The following is a 7918-nucleotide window of genomic DNA, read 5'->3' as shown; positions in this document are numbered from 1 at the left end:
ACCAATCCTTGGATTTTCTCGATGGTTCGATAGCTCGAGTCCAGACATCCAAAAATAGATGTAGCTCGAACGATTAGATTAGCAGTTCGTTTAACTTCGTCGAAGAAATATACAGAAACTGGCGCGCGAATATTCCCCGATAATTCATCGCTCGTTCTGAATGCCATCCTCGAGATCGCCGCTATGGGACGTGTCGATCGTAAATTTTCTTCTTGACCCACGTTCGAACAATATAAATCTAATGGGTCGGTGGCGTTCCACAATTTTATTTCTTCCCTAGGCTGGTCTTATCCTAAATTATTACATCTGGGGGTTAAAGCGCCCCCTACCGCGGGAAAGGTGTCAAGGAGGGTGGCGGATAAAAGGAGAAGGACACCTGGGAATCCAGGAATGGGAACACTTGTAAATTCGATTAAACCGATCGAGAGATCCTCGCCAAGAGTTTACACGAGAAATTTATCGTAACAAATAAACGGTCATCTTATATCGGGAGTTACAACTGCCTTGCTATAAAAAGTTTGAACTTGCCGAGGAACGTTGCGCGCCAAGCTCGTGAAGAGTAGATTTATTTTCGAACGGAATATGTTCCACTTCTCTTCTTCAATTCTATTTTCTGTGGAGAAACATTTTTTTTCGTACAATCGGTAGAATGAACATTGCTCGAATCATTTTGCGGAAAAAGTTAGCAAAATTATTCCCTCTCCATTCTTTTCTGGAGCAAAGATTTAAGGCGTGCGCGGCTCTTTGACGAGAGACCGATCGGACCAAGTTTATTCCTGCGTGGAGCTGGCTGCCAGGGCGAAAAAGGAGAGCGCGAAAAATGCAGACATCGCGGAAAAACGAGCTTGAATAATTCAACTGTTTCGAGGGGAAAGGAGAGTGCGGCCCTTAGAACGAAGGGAACCCGGGCGTATATTTTTACGTTTGCCCGACGCGGGAAATCATTACTCGAAACCACGTTTGTTCATTTTTCCGCTTCTCGTCTCGGCCGCTGAAAAAAATTAATTACAAAATGAGAAAGGCGTATCGCTATTAAACGATACGTCTACCGATATCTCCAACGAACTTTTAATTGCTTTCGCATAAAAAAATTTCATCACGATGTTTACGATGATTACGATGATGATTTTCCTCGCGATGTTAACCCCATACTTGAAATGCGTATTCAATTTTGGAAAAGAGACCGAACCAAATGAAATTTTGTTTCGCTTCTGTCTCCATTCGAACGATAAAAAGACTTTTCCAATTCATCGCGCAACACCGCCAAGCATTAAAAGAATGCCCGCGGTATTCTGCAGCCGTAGAGCTCGGTATTCGCTCCTCCAAATTCCTCGATTACTATTCGAACGGCTGAATTAAATGATCGTTCAGCGCGTATCTTGAGCGCGAAACGAAGCGAACAAACTTTCCACGCGAAAGAGTCTTTCTGTGAAACTTGGAGGAGCCGGGAGGTGTACGAGGAAACGCACGCGGAAAAGGGTGAATTTTCCGTGGAAAGTTTGAGCGTACGGATCTCTTTCCGGTGCTAAGGGGTGAAATATTGAATCTCTCGGGGGGTTAGAAAGAAATGTAACTCGCATTTTCTTTTTCGAGCTTTCTCGGCTCGCGGTGTCGGCGCGTCGCGGCGGCCTCTTTTCACGGCGCGGCGCGTTCGCGCACGTACGGAGGACTACAGCCCCGCACGGATCGCGATGGTCCACGTCATACGTGCCCAACATACTCCTTTGGAAGTTTATGTCAGTTCGTCCGTGTACCCATGGATGGTTTATCGATCGCGGCACGATTTACCGCTCGATCGATACGTTTTAGTTAGCGGAAACCTAACTCGAGCGAAGACGAAATTTCCGCCGTAGGAGTCGCTACGAATTTCTCGGCATTTTCTTCGTTATCTAGCTGCCTCCCCCCCCTCTTTCTCTCTCTCTCTCTCTCTTCTGACTTATCTCCTCATTTCCTCTTTCTTCCTAACGCTGCTCAGACTCGTCGATGCGAGAACACCTGCTCTGTATAATATTTACATGACTTGCCCCCTCAAGACTTGTTACTCGAAGGCATCGCTAGTTGCAATCATCTTACCGCGCGTACAATGCCGATATTAGCGTCGAGTTTGATTTACCGACGCACGCGATCTTGTCAAGCGTAGCTGGTACTGAAACACGATTACATCTTGCATCGGATGCGACATGAATATCGCGTTCCGTCGGGGCGCGAATAAGAGACGACCCCGTCGCGCTTCTATTCCAGTCTCGTGCAACCAGTTAACGTTTTTACTCGATGGCAAGAGTGCAGCTACTGCAGCACTAGCTTAGTTGCCTCGGTGGCCAGGAATTATGGGAATTTCAGCATGCTCTACCGTATTTGCCGCCATTCGTTTCCGGACGAGTTTCCCCGGATGCGGAATTAATGGCGGACTGTTATTAAAAATAAGCTGGGTAAAATAAATTCCGACCGGAATGTTGATTTTCGAGAATAAACTTTCCGCGGACCAACCAGACGAGTTGAAGGCTTCGTATCGTGTGGCTTTGTTAATTGTTCAGCTTCTGAGCATTGTTGTTGGCATTGTTCGCGCGGAGTATTACGAGGAAACTCGCATCGCGATGTGCATTATACGATCCGATTACACGAGATTTTTGTAAAATTGTAGTGACCAGCCCACCCATCCAAATACAGAAGTTCCATAAAATAGTTGAAATGGTGGTCCAATTTTTTATTAATAAAACGGTACAAGTATTTTGCGATCGAAGGATTTTTCCGCGATCCAGGTAAAATTTTGCCACGACACTTTCTGTTTGTTCCCGTCCAACCGCGTTACTTGGGGTAGAGCGTCTTCGCTATAACGAGATGATAGAGAAAGATTTTCGATAGCGTGGATCACCAACACGGACGATCGACCGTGCGGATCCTTCTCGCGAAGCCCATCTAGGAAGCTGATGCAAACTGTCAACAACGCGGTGGAAACGCTAAGACAGCTGTCATTTTTACGGTCGTTGAACAGTAATCGAAAAGCTGTGTATATACTTTGACTCAGGAACGGGGGGCGTCGGTTTGAGGAACCTTACTCGCACAGCGAAGCTCTTGGTCGGATCGAAATTATTAGAACGTTGAACGAGTATGTGTGTTGACGTGTACACCGTTGTATTAACGATGTAGTTAAAGTTTTAATGTGTTTTAAAAAATTCTCAAATGTTAATTCGAGTCTGTATACGTTGCTGTTGTCGAGAGTATCCATACTTTTTTCTCTCTCTTTTTCTAACTAATTGTAAATACCTATCTACTCCGTGATAACCACGGAATAAGAATAAATGGCCTATAACTTAGGACTTTTAGGGCACTTTGCGCCCGCAACATCCCTATGTTCGCGAGGCGAATATCACGCATCGCGACATTTATGGTTACGTTGCTGTTAACGCAAAGTAACAAGGTGCACTCTCTAAAGTATTTTTAAGATATTTTTCGGATAAAAATCTACATTTCTCGAGGAGCTGACTTTACCGTATTATACCACCGACGAATTGCTATGGATGAAGTACTACTTGCATTCAATTTTTCATAGTTTTCGGAATGTTCGAGTTGCCGAATTTCCCTTGCGAGAAGCGACTTCGAGTGTTCCCTCTTATGAAAGCCACGCGGTAAACTCGACCGGAATTCGCGAATTGTGTTCGAGCAGTAAAGTTGATGGTGTACGTGAGACGTTAGCTAATAAAATTATTTGCTGTTATTATTCATAACGGTAGCAGACTATTTTGCATATGGAGTTCGAGCACGTATTATGACTTTGGTGCATTATCGTCGTTCCGAGTTCCACGATGTCATTCAAATTGCACAAACACTGTTCTAGTGTAACGATACAGTTACATCAACGATAACGAGGTCACCAGTATTTTATTTTTAACGTTCAATTCATTTTTAAAAAATTCATCGAGTCTCGACCTGGTAATCGTAAATAAAATCATGTATCGATGCGCGAATATATTTTATTCGTTGAAACCGAGTTTTTTTCCGAACGCAGCTTCGAAGTATGTATATTTTGTACATATCGAAATGCAAACGGAGAAGCAATTAGAGATTCGTTAATGATCGAACCGAGCTGTGTCCAATAATTCCGAAAAGCAGAGCAAACGCCATATTCGTGGGGACCATTTCGAAAAGCATTTCGCCGAAAAGAGACTTTGTTAAAGAAACGAAAAAAAAAAGTAACGCCGGAAAGCTGCAATAAATCTAGTTCCGCGGTGGCGATGACTGTGCTGCTCGACAAATCGATTGGAAAAAAAAAGTTTCGCTGTCCGTAACGAATAAAGTTCTCCATTCATCACGTTCGTCTTGTTAATCCACACGGTGATCGGTTAGGAATGAGCGGTCGCTCCTCGAGAAAGTCAATAGGTTGGGAAACACAAAAAATCAGGAACAGAAAGGCTTCGCTACTCGGGCAATTAGTTTTATTCGATCCTGATTGATTCTTCGACGTTGTGCTTCGTCAGCTTGCTTTTATTATGTCGATGGAACGCATAAGGTCCAGTGTTCTATTAGTTGTAGCAGTTCGAGTGGAAAAATTGCATCTTACGTTAGTAGTTTTCTCAAGTTCATTTTAGCTGCATTGCCGTGACCCGCATTGGGCGAAGACCGACACGGTTCGCTCCCTCGTTGCTTACAAATTCCCTCGTCGACGCGTTGGAAGAAAATACCGCGCGTCCAAGGCCTGAAAAATATCGTTACAAATGGATACGCGGTAACAGATTGTCCTTTCGAACAACAATCATGACCGTCACTCGACGCGATGAAATAATAACCCAACTAGAAAAATGGTTTAGAATCAGCGGGTTCAGTGGCTCGCAGATGTCAATGGTTCGCGTGCAGCGTTTGTTTTTCCGAAGAATCAAAATTTTGGACTTACTTCGTTTTTCCAGCACTAGTTGTTCCATGTACCGAAGGGTGCGATTAAAATTGTAGCACTCTCTCGGGAACCAATCGTTTCGTTTTCCATTTTATTTATCGCTGAGTTATTGCGAACGGTAACGATTGTACACAAATCATTAATTTTTCAACATTGTTATTCTCGAATAAATGTTTCATTTATGTTTCTCGTATTTCACGTAGCTGTGCCGGAAACCTTCTTTTATATACAAAAATTAAATTATAATTTTTCAAGCACGAACTAAGTTTTTTTTTAACAAATCTGCATCGACCTAGATACGTGGATTCACGCCTGAAAGCTGTGGAAAATATTTTCCTCGCACCCTCTACATGATCGAATATGTACTTTTCATCCCCAGATCCCACGCACTCAATCGAAAAATGTTTTTCCACTCCCTCTTATCGCGGTGCGCAAAATTTCCCGCGTCGAATAATTGCAAGCACGGCGAGCATTTTCGACATCTGTACGATAAAAAGTAGCACGGCGTTAAAAATGAAACTCGACAGGGCAGCGCGAAATGATCACGTTTCATTAATAGACGAACATTTTTCATTTCCGTTTATCGCGAGGCGGGCGTAATTTCCCGATTCGAATTATCGTTTCCGGCGTAATAAACATTTTCCACCGTATCTTTCCGCGATAAAAATGAAACTCAACGCGCAACGCGAGGGGTGAAATTAGGATTCCCTTATAAATGCACGCGTTGATAACCGTGGCGATAAGCAGCGGTCGCGGCAAAGTCCAAGCTTTCATTTCTTCCCTCGTTTCTTTCGCGAGCTACCAGAAGGTCTACCGGAAGAGAAAAATGCGCAAAAAGCGAGGAAAACTGTGCAGAGGGTGGCTGGGAATTTTTTCGCGAGTGAAAGTGTATACCCGCAATTGAAAATTTTTGACCTCTCTTTCAACGCGCGGTTATTTCGGTCTCTTCCTGCGTTCTCGCATTGAATGCGCGAAACCTACGTTAGATGGTGCAAAAACTATTACAGCTGGTACGTCTGAAAAAAACTATGATAGTCGAGCGAAACTATGTACGCGTCGTAGTTACGCCGTGCAAATGGAGGCAACGTTGAAGGTACAGCGAGCGCGCATATTTTTATTTACCGAATGAAGTTTCACTTTGAATTCTTCTTCTTTTCGTCCACGAATGTAGCAAAAACGTAAAAATGAAATGATTTCAGTTTCCGGTTGGTAAACACGAGACATTAGCCGACAAACGTTTAAGTTGGATGTTTGTCATAATTGGTACATCCATAATTCAAAACAATTTGCTTTGCAGTCGCCCCCTCAGACTACAATACGGGTTCAGCAGTCACGAAAACTAATTTTTTGCAAGGTGTCTGACGCGTCTCTTGTTCTGACGGTGAATGTCTGAAAGGTCGTTACAAAACTAATTAAAACACCTTCAACGTATCCTTTAAACAACGGAATTTAACCTCGTTACGTATTAAGCGTAATTCGAGCGTCTGGTGGAGCCATGTTTTTCGCGCAAGTTTCCTTGAACGTCGCTTGGGGTAATTACTCAACTTCGGAGGTCTCGGTGACAAAATGCGTTTCGCGTGTCATCCTTTGAAACGTGTAATTACGAGGGGTGAATAAGACAGATCAGAGCGCCTGTTGGTCTTTTGCAGCGCGAAGATTTAAGATGTCAGACGATGAATTATTGCTAGAAATTGAACCGAATATAGGTATCTTATTCGTTTGGGGCACACCACGAGTCGGGTGAATAATTTAACCCGACGAGTAAGTGGGACATTGCCAAGGGAAAACAATTTCTATCCGCGTGTAAGACAATCGGAGCAGCTATCGCACGAAACTTATTCAAAAGCTTGCAAGTATTGATCTTTTCCACTACGTATTTCTTCGCAGATAGAGTGTACTATGTTGAACTATGTATATCGATTCCCTGGAACCCTACGATCCTCGATCGAATTTCGCTCTTCGATCTCTGTGGTTACCGACGCGGCGTGGCGCGGCGCGGCGTATCAAACGCGACCTGTCAACGAGTTTTCCCCTGGGACCTGGAACTGAAGCGAATATCGCTATCTCATCCGTATAGTAGAACACATGTATCATCCGCGAAGCGCGCCTACGTTCTCCGTTGAGCCGCGACATCCCCAGATGACCGACGACGATAAGTAACCCTCCTTGCGAGACCATGCCACTTATTTTCTCGGAGTGTGCGACGAAACGAACGAGGCCACGCTGGGCGAGGGTGGAACAGAACGAGAAACAGAAAGACGCGGTAAAAAGCGTCTGACGAAAGAAGAGGGAGTCAGTTTAGAAGAAAGAACCTGGGTGGTAGCGAGGGCTGAGGGGGAAGCTGAAAAGAGAAGAAAAAGAGGCGCACCGATGTTTCCGTGCGAATGGAAACGGGCACGCAATAGAAAAGGCCGGGACTCTCCAATTTGCTGAGAGCCCTCCATCCACCAGGCTCTCTCTTCTTTCCTCTGTTCCTTCTTGCTCGCTACTTCAGCCACGTCCGTTCCTTTCCTTGTGTCTATTCACACTTCCTCTCCACCTATCTTATTACGCCTGTTTTCCTTCGTTCCAATCCTCCCCTCTCAACCCTTGCCGCGTTTCGCTTGCTCCCAAACTAAATACTCGACCGTTAATGGCAATGCTCGTCTCAAAGCCACCCGGAGAGACTGTTCCGTCGAACGTGATCCCTCGCGAGTTCATCTGAAGAGAGACCGGATTCGGGGTACATGGAAAGACTAGGTACGCGAGCAATCAGCTACGAAAACGTTGCTCTCGATGGACTCGGTGGACCTTGCCAATAGTTTTGCGTACTAGGCACGGTCGCGTTGCTATAGTTTGCTTCACTTGGACTGTTGCTGGATTAGGCGAGGATTAGCTGGAAGGGTAGTAGCTGGATTTGATCCGTAGCAGAGGATGAGTCGACTAAAAAGAGTATTCCGATTTTCTTGTTTCTAGGATACATTGCTCTAGATCGTATAAAAAGCTAAGTTCCCCAGGCACTGTGGCTGTTCTCGAAACGCAATCTATTGG

This window comes from Hylaeus volcanicus, chromosome 3 (genome assembly GCF_026283585.1).
Source record: "Hylaeus volcanicus isolate JK05 chromosome 3, UHH_iyHylVolc1.0_haploid, whole genome shotgun sequence".
In the NCBI taxonomy this organism is placed as follows: Eukaryota; Metazoa; Arthropoda; class Insecta; order Hymenoptera; family Colletidae; genus Hylaeus; species Hylaeus volcanicus.
The sequence above is the reverse complement of the archived record's forward strand: the minus strand, read 5'-3'. Positions refer to the sequence as shown.